This window comes from Pleurodeles waltl, chromosome 6, assembly GCF_031143425.1.
Source record: "Pleurodeles waltl isolate 20211129_DDA chromosome 6, aPleWal1.hap1.20221129, whole genome shotgun sequence".
Taxonomy (NCBI): Eukaryota; Metazoa; Chordata; class Amphibia; order Caudata; family Salamandridae; genus Pleurodeles; species Pleurodeles waltl.
Window position 1 is genome coordinate 54,264,567 of NC_090445.1, and position 14,514 is coordinate 54,279,080.

General features: G+C 47.5%; 1 pseudogene; it reads right to left on the reverse strand.

Annotated features, from left to right (window-relative positions):
* LOC138299182 (E3 ubiquitin-protein ligase TRIM39-like) overlaps positions 1 to 14,514 on the reverse strand; it is a 192,854-nt pseudogene that overhangs the window by 69,244 nt on the left and 109,096 nt on the right.

Below are 14,514 nucleotides of genomic sequence, written 5' to 3' on the forward strand. Positions count from 1 at the left end.
GTGGGTGCCACCAGAATCAATATGAGAGACATTTGCCTGTGTTTCCAAACCAGATACGAAGGAGAGGGACAGGTGTTAAATCTGTCAGCCCTTGATGTGGTTTGCCCTGTCTTTTTGCTCTCTTTGATCCGGTGCTGAATTTCGTTTTTGCTGCCTTTAGGACTCTGGGTACTCTACCACTGTTGACCAGTGCGTGAGTGCAAGTGCTCCCTGTCTAAATTATATTGGTGATTGGTTTATCCATATTTGATTCACAAGTACGTCCCTAGTAAAGAGCACTATGTGTGCCCAGGGTCTGTAAATCAAATGCTACTAGTGAGCCTGCAGCACTGATTGTGCCACCCACACGAGTAGCCCTGCAAACATGTCTCAGAAATGCCACTACAGTTTCTGTATGTACAGTTTTAAACTGCCATTTCGACCTGGCAAGTGCACCCACCTGCCAGGCCCAAACCTTCCCTTTTACTACATGAAAGTCACCCCTAAGGTAGGCCAAGGTAGCCCTCTGCTCAGGGCGAGGTGTATTTAAGAGGTAGGACATGTACTGGTGTGTTTTACATGTCCTGATAGTGAAATACTGCAAATTTCATTTTTCACTAATGCAAGGCCTATTTCTCCCACAGTACAACATCGGGATTGCCTTGAAATATCTCTAAAGTGTAATTTCCCATTGGAAGCAGATGGAGATATGGAGTTTGCGGTCTCTGAACTCACAATTTAAAAATACATCTTTTGGTGAAGTTGGGTTTTGAGTTGCAAGTTTGAAAATGCCACTTTTAGAAAGTGGGTGTTTTCTTGCTTAACCTTTCTCTGCCTCTGCCTGGCTGTGGAATACACATCCGGGTTGGGATGATAGTTGGGCTGTTTGTGCATTCACTCTAGAAACTCACACAAAAGGAGCTGAGGTGTGCCCTGCATTACTTGATGGGTCTTCCTGAGCTAGACTGATGGGAGGAGCTGACACTTGCACCTGACTAGGGCTGTGTCTGTCCTTACACAAAGCAGTCTCCACCCTTCCGGAGTGTGACTGGGGCTAGGGCAGGCAAGGCACGGTCTCGCACACTACAAAGACTTAGTTTTGAAGTTTTCCTACTTCAAAGACAGAAATGGGAATAAGTACTGTACCTCTGATCCCATAAAGTTAGAACGCTTTTGGACTGAGGACATTCTGGGGGTCATTCTGACCCTGGCGGTAAAATCCGCCAGGTCCAACGACCGCGGGAGCACCGCCAACAGGCTGGCGGTGCTCCCTTGGGCATTCTGACTGCGGCGGTACAGCCGCGGTCAGAAACGGAAAACCGGCGGTGTACCGCCGGTTTTCCACTGCCCTGGGAATCCTCCATGGCGGCGCAGCTTGCTGCGCCGCCATGGGGATTCCGACCCCCATACCGCCATCCTGTTCCTGGCGGTTTTGGCCGCCAGGCACAGGATGGCGGTATGGGGTGTCGTGGGGCCCCTGGGGGCCCCTGCAGTGCCCATGCCAGGGCCCCACCAAGATTTTCAGTGTCTGCCATGCAGACACTGAAAATCGCGACGGGTGCAACTGCACCCGTCGCACCCCTTCCACTCCGCCGGCTCCATTCGGAGCCGGCATCCTCATGGAAGGGTGTTTCCCGCTGGGCTGGCGGGCGGCCTTTTGGCGGTCGCCCGCCAGCCCAGCGGGAAACCCAGAATACCCGCGGTGGTCTTTTGACCGCGCAGCGGTATTCTGGCGGTTCCAGCCAGGCCGGCGGCTTCCGCCGCCGGCCGGGGTCAGAATGACCCCCTCTGTCAGCAAAAAGAGCTGGATGCTGTACGAGGGACTGCCACTCTGCCTGTCGCTTTGCTGTGCTGGCCTGTTGCTTCTGGCCATGAAGTAAAAGGACTGGACTTTGTTTTCTACAGCCTGCTTCCAAAGGTTTTCCAAGGGCTTGAACTGAGCTTGCCTCCTGTTAAGAAGTCTCAGGGCCATCAAAGACTTAGGGGGTCATTCTGACTCCCGCCGGCCGCGGTAACCGCAGGGCCGGCGGGAGCCGCCAGAATACCCCTGCGCGGTCAGAAGACCGCCGCGGTTATTCTGAGTTTCCCGCTGGGCGGGCGACCGCCAGAAGGCCGCCCGCCTGCCCAGCGGGAAACCCCCTTTCACGAGGATGCCGGCTCCGAATGGAGCCGGCGGAGTGGAAAGGGTGCGACGGGTGCAGTGGCAAAGCGCAAAGCAGACACTGAAAATCTTTGTGGGGCCCTGTTAGGGGGCCCCTGAGGTGCCCATGCCATTGGCATGGGCACTGCAGGGGCCCGCAGGGGCCCCACGACACCCCTTACCGCCATCCTGTTCCTGGCGGCCAAAACCGCCAGGAACAGGATGGCGGTAAGGGGGTCGGAATCCCCATGGCGGCGCAGCAAGCTGCGCCGCCGTGGAGGATTCCCCATTGCAGCGGGAAACCGGCGGTACACCGCCGGTTTCCCATTTCTGACCGCGGCTGTACCGCCGCGGTCAGAATGCCCAGGGATGCACCGCCAGCCTGTTGGCGGTGCATCCGCGGTCCCCGGCCCTGGCGGATTTTACCGCCAGGGTCAGAATGACCCCCTTAATCTGCCAAGTGGTGCCAAACCCTTGGAAGTGAGCTCTGGTGCAACCAAGAAGAAACTAAGCACAGTGACTCTAAAGGGAATTGGAACTGGTGGCGATCTCAAACTCTGCGCCCCCACTTGCACCAGAGTTGTGGTCCCTGCTGAGTGCAACAACTTCAACTTGCAACAGAGGCAAGATGCCGCCGCAGAGCCATCAAGGTCCCTCCACAGCGCGAGTCCCTAGTGCTGTGTCACTGACGTCCGTGACACCCGACTCCGCCGCAGCACCTGTGGCCCTGTGGTGTGATCACGACAACGCAAAGTTGACGCCTTGTACCTTGACCTGCTGGATTCATTGACCCCGCCCTATTGTAAGGAACCGCTGCCTCATAACCCCCCCCGCAACCGCAAGGAAAGATGCCTCACCTCTCCTGCCTAGAAGTAAGGAACCAACACCTCCTCTGTAGCATTAAGGAACTGATGCCGCACCGGCTCCAGTGATGCCTCACCTCCCCGACTCCGTGCATCGTCTTTATTTCCTCATTTTCCAAGGTACTGTACCCGGGGTCTTTGCGACACCATGGCCAGCCCACACACCCTTACAAGTGACGTCGGACTATTAGAAACGACTCCATCAAGACGCCGTCATAGCCCCAGTTGGAGCTATTGTGTTTCTAAGCGCTATACTAGGATTTAATCTTTGAAAGTTTGTATCTTCAGTTGTATATGTTGGATTTTTGTTGTTTTGGTATTTGCTATTTTTCTAAATTGGTGTGGAGTATGTCTTTGGTGTTTTCACTGTGTTAGTGTGTATGTGTACAAATACTTTACACATTGCCTCTGAGATAAGCCTGATTGCTTTCACCAAGCTTCCAAGGTGGTGAGCAGGGGATATCTTAGCTCTGTGACTCCCCTACCCTAACTAGAGTGAGGGTCTCTACTGGGATAGGGTGCAAACCATAGCCAACTAGAGACTGCATTTCTAACAGGTGGAAAAGCATAAGCAAATATCCATGACCAGTTTATCCACAGAGCATTGCCCTTAAACTGCAGATGTGGGAACCTGGAGGCGAAGTTTGAGCATTTTGCATTTTCTTTTGTTGCGAATAGGTCTATGTCTATGTTAGACCTGGCATCCTTGGTGCGGTCTCCCCTGTCTTTTTTGCCAGGACTAAACCTTCCCTTTTCTTACATGTAAGACACCCCTAAGGTAGGCCCTAGGTAGTCCCATGGGCACACTGCTGTGTGTGATCCCAAAAACCCTGGACTGTGAGGTCCCTGGAAATGAGCACCCCACCCTGTGTGAGAAGTGTCCGTTGTCAGAATGATCTGTGGAACTGGGTACAGGAAAGGGCACCATGTCAGAAGGCTGGTTTTGTTCCACCACTGCAGAGAGCGATAGGTGCCACTGTCTACCAACACTAGGTGCCAGATGTATCAAACATTTTTGCGATCACAAACCCTTGGGGACCCCTTCCCCTTTGTGAAGGCATGCAAAAACATTTTTAGGAGCAGGCAGTGGTCCCAAAAGAAAACATTTCATTTTTAAACACATCCCGTTTTTAAAAAGATTGCTTTATTTAAAAGCAATCACAGACATGGTGGTCTGCTGAGCCCAGCAGGCCACCATTCCTGTGATTGTAGCCATGCGCAATGGGTCGCAAATAGCGACCTACCTTATGAATATTGAGGTAGGTCCATTTACGAGCCCTAGCGAATCGCTATATGAAATTCCTGGAGTTTCATACATTCCCGTGGCGATTACTTAATTGCGATTCGCAATTTGGCAATCGCTTTTTGAAAGAATGATACATCTGGTCCCAAATCTTCTAAATAGCCCTGTGCCTGAGACCATTGACGTGACTGACATTCCTGCAATGGATGCATGTGAAGACAGGAATGTGGTACGATTGCAATGCAAGAAGCCTTTATTCCTAGAAGTTTCATGACTGATTGTCCTGAAAATTCTGCATCATTGCTGCATTTGGGTCGGCTATTCCTAATGGGTGTTGAGAGTGGCCCCCTGATAGAGCTTTAGCCGAAGTGGATTTATGTATGACTTTTGGAAATTGATTGTGAAACCTAGATGGTGAAGCGTGTCTATTGTGATATGAGTATGATTCAAACATTGATTGAGAGTGCTGGCTTTGATAAGCTAGTTGTCTAGGTAAGAGAAGACAATTGTTTTGCTTGTGCAGCAGAGCTACTACAACTGCTAGGCATTTTGTGAATACCCTTGATGCTGTTGTGACTCCGTATAGGAGCACTTTGAACTGGAAGTGTTGTCCTGCTATCACAAATCTGAGATATTTGCGATTTGCTGGGCGTACAGGAATGTGAAAGCAGACGCCTCTTAAATCCTGTGCTGATAAAAAGTTGCACTGTTGCAGCAATGGGATCACCTCTTGAAGCGTGACCATGTGAAAATGTTCTGATATTATGTCATGATTTAAAGGCTGGAGATCTAGGATAGGTCTTAAGGAGCTGTCCTTTTCGGGTATGAGAAAGTAGTTAATATTCTCCTGTTCCCTGATGTTGCAGAGGAACTGGGTTTATTGCTCCTTTGGCCAGTAAGTCCTGCACTTCCTGTTTGAGGAGAGCGACATGGTCAGGTGAAAGTTTGAGAGTGTGAGGGGGAATGTTTGGCTTTGTGGAATTGAGTTCCAGATAATAGCCACGTTGGATAATATCCAACACCGATTCCTCTATTGTAATTGTTTGCCAGTGTTGGAGAAAGAGCTGAAGGCTTCCTCCTACAGGTGTTTGCTAATCAGAGGGAAGGTGGAGTGAGTCACTGCTTGGGGACAGTGGAAGGGGTTCGAGGGGAAGGTGTTTTTCCCCTATCTCTATAGTTGTTTTCTTTATAGGAGCCTTTGTAAAATCCTCTTTGAGAGGATGTCTGAGGTTGACTTTCACTGTATGACAACAAAGTTTCTGATGTAGAGGGCTTGGAGGCTGTCTTATATTGAAGCCTGTGAAAAGCCATATGCAAGGCAGGGACTTAGAGCTCTCCCATGGATTTTGCCACTTCATTGTGCTTTTTCATCTTTTCAAGAACCTGATGTACTTGTGGGAAGAAAGGTGTTCTTTGTTAAACAGTACATTTTAGATTGTATGCTGTACCTCTGCTTAAAACCGGAAATGCATAGCCACGAATGCGAGTGTAAAAAGACATTAGTGTTTATCCCTCTCGCTGTTGTGTTGGCTCAGTCTAAAGCACAAAGATTAGAATTCTTAGATATTAATTGACCCTCACTAAAATGTTCCTGGCCTCTTTTGATGTGTGCTGCTGGGAGATACTGGAGAAGTTCCCCCATTTTGTCCCAGTGGGCACAATGGCATCTGGCAAGTAGCCTTTGTGTATTGGCAATACACCAGTGATTGGCTGCCTGAGCAGCAACACGCTTGCCAGAAGCATCAATGAGCTTATTCTCCTTGTCAGGAGGCGGAGCATCATGAGCAGCTTGTGAGTTGGCTCTTTTCCTGGCATAAGAGACCACAAAAGAGTCTGTGGGTATCTGAACTTTGATAACAATTGAATCAGATGGGGATGGTGGAGATTTAGATAGAGGTGGGTGAATCTCAACCAAGCCTTTCTCCATTCTTTTTTGTTTGGTTGGAGGCATAGGTGAATCAAAAGCCTCTTCAAAAGAAAGAGGTAATTTAGGAGGTACACTAACAACAGCTTTTACCAAAGCTCGCCCAGACTGTGGTTTGGATATGAAGCTGTGATTTCTTGGTGTGGAGCTGTTGCTTCATCTCATGAAGGATAGGCTCTGGATGTGTTTGACTCTGAGGCTGTAGGTATGCTCATTCTTTTCAGCACAGAGGCGCTCTTGACTCTTGGAGCCAAAGTTGTCGGAGCTGAGGCAGACAATCTTTTCAGTGCCGAAACAGTCCATGCTGAGTGGGATGTGGAAGCTTTCGATGCTGAGGTTAATGGCGTTCGGCTCGGAGCAGGGGGACTTTTACTCACAGTTGATTGAGCTGGAGGAATTTGCTGCATCTTGAGAGTTATGTCAGCTTCTGAGTCCAAACCCTGGATTGAAAAAGCCTCCTCTTCAGCAGCCGATGCTCTTGTTCAGTTTTGGGGATGGTGTCTTGGTGTCTGAAAATGTCTGGTATGTCCTTTATTTCTTGCCTTGCATTTCTTGATGGCTGGTCTCTGATCTCGCAGGGTCTTTTTTGACCCGGAAGACTGACAGGCCTCACAGTCATCTTCTTTATGTTCCGGCAACAAGCAGAGGTTGCAGACCTGGTGCTGATTGGTATGCGGAAATTTGGAGTGGCACTTAGGAGAGAAACCGAAAGGAATCTGTTCCATTAGGATATCATTCTTTGAGGTATGGGATTGAGAAAATGGCAGCCCAAAGGGTGCAGCTGGAGGGCCTTGATGGACGCGTGTCAATCTGAGAGTTTCTTTCGTCCCCGAACGCAAAGGAATGAAATTGTGTGTTCAATGAACAATACCAACGAATTGGAAAGGTTTCCCGAACAGAAGAGGCCTACGACTGTCTTGAACCGGAGCTCGGTGAAAACACGACCGGACCCGAAGGCGGAAGAAAGCATTCTGCTAATGGAGTCGATGTCCATGCAAATTACCAGCAAGAGGAAGAGTTATTATACCTCATGACTCGAAAGACTTTTTGAAGACAAGCATCTTGCAACCTTCTGGACCCAACTTTAGAAGGCCGAAGTATGTATACTTTTTATGCAATAATGTGTGTCAGATTATACATTATTTGCTAATATTATGTTTGATGGCATGTGTGGCTGTAAATACACATATGCCATCAAACATAATATTATCAAATAATGCATAATCGGACACACATTATTGCATACAAAGTATTTTGGGAAACAACTTGGGACAATTGTGAATGGATTTAAACAAAATTATTTTTGACTCCCACATTTTGAATCTCAGGGCTGCGGACAACCAACCTAACTGCAGCCCTTAAGGGAACTCATTGGGTGGTGAGATTATCAGGCTACAAGTTACCCAGTTTCCATTTGGTTTGTTTCTTTAATTTAAATATGCTTTTCTAGTAGCTATTACCTCAGTGAACAGGTTTGGTTAAATACAGGCAGTTTGTTCCCAGGAACCGTACACTGTTTACCATTCATACACGACCCCTAATAAAAGTGGGCTTATATTTTATTAAAACTCAGATATTCTTTACCACTTATTCTTAACACTCTTCCTTCTCCAGCAGAAAGACTGTTTCAGGAGATCGATGTTAGGAGAGTCATTTTGCATTTACTAATAAATTGAAAACGATGAAACAGCTGTTTATTATCTGTAAAACCATTTGGACAGTTTTAGAACAACTGATTAACAAATGGATTTTGTTTCTTCCATAGGTTTCTACAATCAGAAAACCACCAAAATTACCTGTTCACCCCAGACGGATTCCCAGAAAATTAAAGCAGCCACTGCAGCTTTAAGAAGAAACTTTACTACTGCTGACAATTTCAAATTGCAACTTATAGGTTTACCAGACACCATCTGGATTTTAACTCCAAAGCAGATACCCGAGAGGATCAATCTGCCTTGAATAACAGTGATCAACCTATTTCTGTTTTGTAATTTTCGACTATTCTGTTGCTTAACCCACTACCTACCGTAGGGGATGATGAAGGAAAAGTGATGCACGTGTTATTCTAGTTCTCTACAATGGAATTTGTATGTATTTGTAAAGCGCATTCCAGCCATGGCATTGAAGCGCTATGAATTCATCATCGAAGTGACTAACAGAACACCCCCCTTCCCGGCACCAGCTTCTTGATGATCTAGCATCTGAAGAAGCAACAGCCAGAGCAAGGCTTGATAGGATATTGGAGCTTCTGGCCAACATGAAGGGTGTATGGTCATATTTTAGGTCCAAAGGTCTGCTACCTACCTGCCTCCATTTCCCTCATTTTTCTTTATTATTCCTTTAACGTCAGTTATTAAAGTTATTCTCATACAACTAATTTAACTTTAGGGCAATTTTCAATCTAAAAAGCCTACAGACCGAGAAAGAAGCAAAGTAAGAGAAACAAGTGGGTTTTGATTCTCATCTTCAAAACCTGGAAATCAGAAGTCATGTGATTGGCAATGGGAAGGCACTTCACAGTTTGGGTCCCAATGTTCCCAAGGATCTGCCTCTGCATTTCTTAGTTCTGTATCAGGGCACAATGATGAGGGCACCATTGGGAAGCTCAGTGATGTCAATCGAGTGCACAGTGAGATCAGATTACTAACCTGTGCGATGTCCGAAAAATTGAAAATTTATTCTGCAGGCAAAACACCTTAAAGTCGATCCAGCAGTGAATAGGGAGCCCATGGCGGGTGCACAGCACGCATGGTGAAATGTACACACGAACCTTCCAGCTGGGCTGCCACATTCTGGATGATTCACGTGTCTGCCACGAGGAGACTGCATTACAATAATCAATGGATGAAGATCAATGTCTAAACCACCTGAGCGCATTTTCACAGAGGAAAAAGAAAGAATTTTCCACAACGTGCACAGAGTTGATAGGCAGGAAGTCCAAAGGGATTGGTACTCAAGACACCCTGATTTCAAACCAGACCCTAATGTTCTTAATCCGCTGGATTAGTCTCTCCAAATAGGGAATTCAGTCTATCTATGTCCCACACAATGGTTCACCACCAATGAATAGACATGCAACTGTGAACTGCAACCAGGCGATTTCTTAAATGGAGGACTGTGGCTGAAAAGGTCTTGTCAGACAGAAGGGGAATTTGAGTATCATCAGCTTGATAATCTCTACCACTGACTGCATAGAAATATGAAAGAAAAGGGTCAGAGTGCCATGTATTGGGAAATCCTGCAGCCCATTAGCCCTACTTTGGAACAGAGTAAGGTAACGGACACGAAAGAAAAAGCACATAGGAAGCAAGTCATAGGATACAGGCGCTCACAGTGAGTCCACATATTAGCATTAACATACAAATCTTAACATGGTGCACCTGGCAAGAGGATCTTCCCAATTTCTCTACTGTTTCCAGGGAAACTCACAGTGACAAAAAAACAGCTGTCAGGGCACCCATGAATATATATTACAAATAGAGTAATGTATCAGTATGTCATATAAAATGACATTAATAATATAAAGAATTTCAAGCTCAATTTATTCTAGAAACAGAGAAGTTCATAATAATAGTCACAGAGTTATCATTTGACGTCAGTGTTTATATAGCAAATACAGTATTCAAATCAGTGTCCAAATAACATCAACAGCCGTCAGTGTTCATATAGCAAACACCGCCTTGAAGTCAGAAATCAAGTAGCACATACAGCCAACACGTGTTTCGTCCTATGAGAAGAGTACTCTCACAGACTTCATCAGGGCTGAAAATAAATGAGAACAATAACAACTTCATAATCTGTGTACAAGGACCTTCAAGAGCAGACATTTAATATATTATATCATGCTGATTTGTGAGAGCAAAGGCCGAAAGCATGCCATTTGTGACTTATTTGTAACCATTTATATGGTGGGAACTGTGATATTGTCATCTCACCGTAATAAAATACACACCCTTTATGATAACCCCATTATTCATATACTAAAGGCATCTAGATTGGAACATATATGTGGTTTACCCATGTTTACAAGGTTTATCATAATATGAGCGTGCATGTCCCCACAATCAGGAGAAAGAAAACCCCATAACCTAGTCTTCACCACAGTGCGCCATGCGCTAATAGTTTAACCTAGTGCAGAATGCCAGAATAACCAACCTCACCCGTTTATAATAAATAGTACAATGCCAAATTTGAAACATACCTCAACTAGATTATGTCTGCGTGTATCACCAAAATCATTAAGAACCATCTTAAATCTGTGAAAATTAACCATACAAAAAAACCCATATGATCAAAACATGTCTCTCGCATGCCTGAGTAAAACAATACCGACCCTTTAGAAAGAGGGGTAGTAAATAAATAAGATCAATGACCCCCAAACTCACCTGAGTAAAGTCTAAATAATATCCATAATAAGGACGTATACGAAGTATTCTATAACTGTTTCCTAAGTATGAGAAATAAAGAAAGAAAACCGGAAAGAAAAATTAGTCCATACCAAGGTTAAAGCGTGATGCACATGCAAGGTAACGGACACCACTTGGCAGCATCCATGCAGAAAATAACTTGAACCCCTCTAGGGGGAAACCATCAATCCCACGGCCGGCCAAGCAGTCAATATGAATAGCATGAATGACTGATCAAAGCCACAAATAGGTCCAACAATAACAGGCCGCCTGCGTTGTTGAACTCTCTTCCAGAGCCTCCACAAGCACCGTTTCAGTACTGTCGCTTGCTTGGAACCCCACCTGACAACAGCCCAGAGAGCCCCACGTTTTCAGGTTGTAAGCCAGCAGATTTGGCTAGGTGCTGCTACATCACCTTTGTGAAAGAAGGTATTGTTGTTGATGACAGCCGGATCCAGGGCGGCTTTGTACAAGAGGAGGGCGATCACCCCTCTTTTATAGAAATCCGGTACATGCCATGTTCAGCGGCATTGATGGCATCATGTAAGTAGGGAGCGAGAGCTGGTGTCAAGACCTCTAAAGAAGGACATTGGGACAGATGCAAAAAGAAACATAAGCCTATGGTGCAATCAAATGGATGTAGTGAGTACTTTGTTCAGAAGGCTCAAAGCGTTCCAGAGATAGGCTGAAAATGCCTTAGATTAGCTGCAAAATCTGCTCTCCCCACTATAACCCCTTTGTGGTTCCATCATGATCGTCAGCACATCAATTCTTGTTCTGATCTTTTATTCTCATAAGTCTTGTCTCTTTCACTTTTTTCTTTCTTAGAAACTCGTAACTGTATCTGAACACATCCACTGGTGTCCTTACACACCCTTCCTACACAATCTCAAATAAATGTTACAGGACAAGGATAACACTTGAAGTAGTATATATTTCTGTATCAAGTCTAATTTATGAGACACAGGAGTGTTCTGGCCAGGAGCATAATCCTGCCCATGGAACGATTCTCCATTAGATGAGTCACAACTTGCAATCGGATGTTTATTCACCTTTTAATTCCATGAGTTTCTCCTGCAAGGAGCCATGTTGTCCAACACTTTGCACAGTCTTCTTTACTACAGCATCTTCCTCAGGTTTCTGAACCTTAACATTATCACACCTGAAAACGAATGAAAAAGGTTAGGGCCAACTCAGTCGCCAATGGACAGCCTTCATCCTCACTGCATCCTTTCACCTATTCCTAGCTGTACCAAACTCTGCAGGATCGAAGATCACCTGTGTTGCTCTAGAATGTGAAATACTACCCTAGATCTCATAGCACAGATATGAGATCTTTTCAGTGGTGCAGTCAGTCAGTATGAGGCAGCATTCATGATGTCCACATAATCATGGATATCTTGATTCTCCAAGGATAGCTATGAAATGCTGCTAAGACCTACTGGCTGAGGTGATCTATTTTGACACAGTAATCATGGACAAATAATGACCATTTAGTGCTTCTGATATTAAAAATAAGTCCAGGGCGTTGATTACTCCCTCGTCCCCGGCCCCCCAAAAAACACAGACTATGGGGGTCATTACAACATTGGCGGTAAAAGCCGCTTACCGCCGTGCAGAAGACCGCCAATACACCGCGGTGGCGGCGGGAGACCGCCACAGCTATTATGACACACATCACGGAATCCGCCGAAATTCAGACACCCACACAACTCCGCCACACCAAAGGTCAGCGATAAATATGCGGAAACAAATCCTCCACCTCCACGCCAACAGAAACACGCCCATGCTATTACGACCCACGAATCCACGTCTTTCAACCGTGGTATTCCATTGGCGGTACACACCGCCGCGCTCAAAATACACACACCTCTCCAAAACACCGCCACATAGGACAATTCAAAATACACACACCTGATACACATACAAACACCACTCCCACACATCCAACACAATATAAAACACACACTCACATCACCCACAAACCCCTACGACCACAAATTAGAGACGAAGGCCAGAGAGATATAGCACAGAATAGATAACACCATCACACAGAGGCACACTACACCATCACCCACACAACATCCACGCACAAAACACCACATACCACTACACTCACCACACTCATCAACACATACACCACCCCACACATCACCCCATGTCACGCCAAAGACACCCCAGCTTCTCCGAGGAGGAGCTCAGGGTCATGGTGGAGGAAATCATCAGGGTAGAGCCACAGCTATTTGGCGCACAGGGACAGCACACATCCATAGCCAGGAAGATGGAGCTATGGCAAAGAATAGTCGACAGGGTCAACGCTGTGGGACAGCACCCAAGAAATAGGGAGGACATCAGGAAGAGGTGGAACGACCTACGGGGGAAGGTGCGTTCAACGGTACCCAGGCACCACATCGCGGTACAGCGGACTGGCGGCGGAACCCCACCTCCTCCCCGACAACTAACAACATGGGAGGAGCAAGTCTTGTCCATCTTGCATCCTGAGGGCCTCGGAGGAGTCATCGGAGGAACGGACACTGGTAAGTCTAATCTTCACTATCATATCCCCCACCCTACCTGCATGCCATCACACACCCCCACCCTCACACCCTCCCCTATCACCCTAACTCCTCACTAATCTACCCATAACACCAACCACCCATCCCAACCCTAAGACCTGCATGACACAACTAAGCATGGACACCCATCACTAAAGCATGCCACTGCACAGACCCCCAACACCCCCCAACCATCACCACACAAGCCCCCACACAGGAATGCCTGCACTGGGGTTCACGCACACCCATCCATTGCACACCATGAAACACACACATGCAATAATCATGTTCTCATACCCCTGCAGGAACCCGAAGGACCGTCACCACACCAGAGGGTCCAGACAACACCACTCCACCCCCAGAAGAGGCCCACAGTGACGACAGCAGCTCTGCCCTACTGGAACTTGATGACCAGCCCGGACCATCGTGGGCCTCAGGACAGTCGGTTCCCCTTGCCCAGCCACAGCCCAACACCGAACTGCCACCCTCTGGGAACACCAGCACAGCACCCACCCAGCGGACCCATACCTCCCTACCCAGGACAGGTCAATCAGCGGTGTGTCCACCACTACAGGGCACCCAGGCTAACCCACCACCCCAACAACAACAGGGACCTGGGGGCAGTGGTAGTGGGCACACAGTCCAGGGGACGGAGGCACAGGAACACAGGGGAACTGGGAGGGCTGCTGTGCGACAGAGGGAGGCCAAGGGAACCCACTCTCCACGAGGCCCTATCCTCCATCATGGGAGCATACCACCACTCCCAGGAGACGATGGCAACGGTCCTGGAAAAGTTGCAGGAGACCCTGCGCCTGCAGGAGGAGCAGTATTTGGGGTTCAGGGAGGAGCTCAGGACCATCGGCTCCGCCCTGGGCACCATCGTAGGGGTGCTGATGGACATTCAAAAGACCTTGAGGGACACCGTGGCACTCCAAGGGGCCCCTGACACTAGCCAGGACGACGAACTGCCCACCACCTCCGCCGGCGCTAGTGGACAGGACGCCCCGCCACAGGACCACCACACCAGCACCCCACCCCCTGCAGACGGACAACCACCACGCAAGCGGGCCCTGAGATCCAGGAACAGGACAGAGCAAGATGGCAAGACCCCCGCCAGGAAATAAGACTACCTTGATTGTCCCCCCACTGTCCCACTTTGTTACCCTGTCCAGATTGGAACTGCCCCAGCTCCACTTCCAATGCCCAGGTGTGCAATGTACCTGTGAGACTAATAGACTGGACTCTGCCATGGACATTATTCCACCATGACCTCTCCCCATTTCACAACCCCCCTACATTTTTATGCACTTCAATAAACACCCTTGAAACTTCAATAATATTGGAGTCAGTCAATGATTGTGAACTTTGTATTGTCAATTACAGTGTTAAAAAAGGTTAGCCATT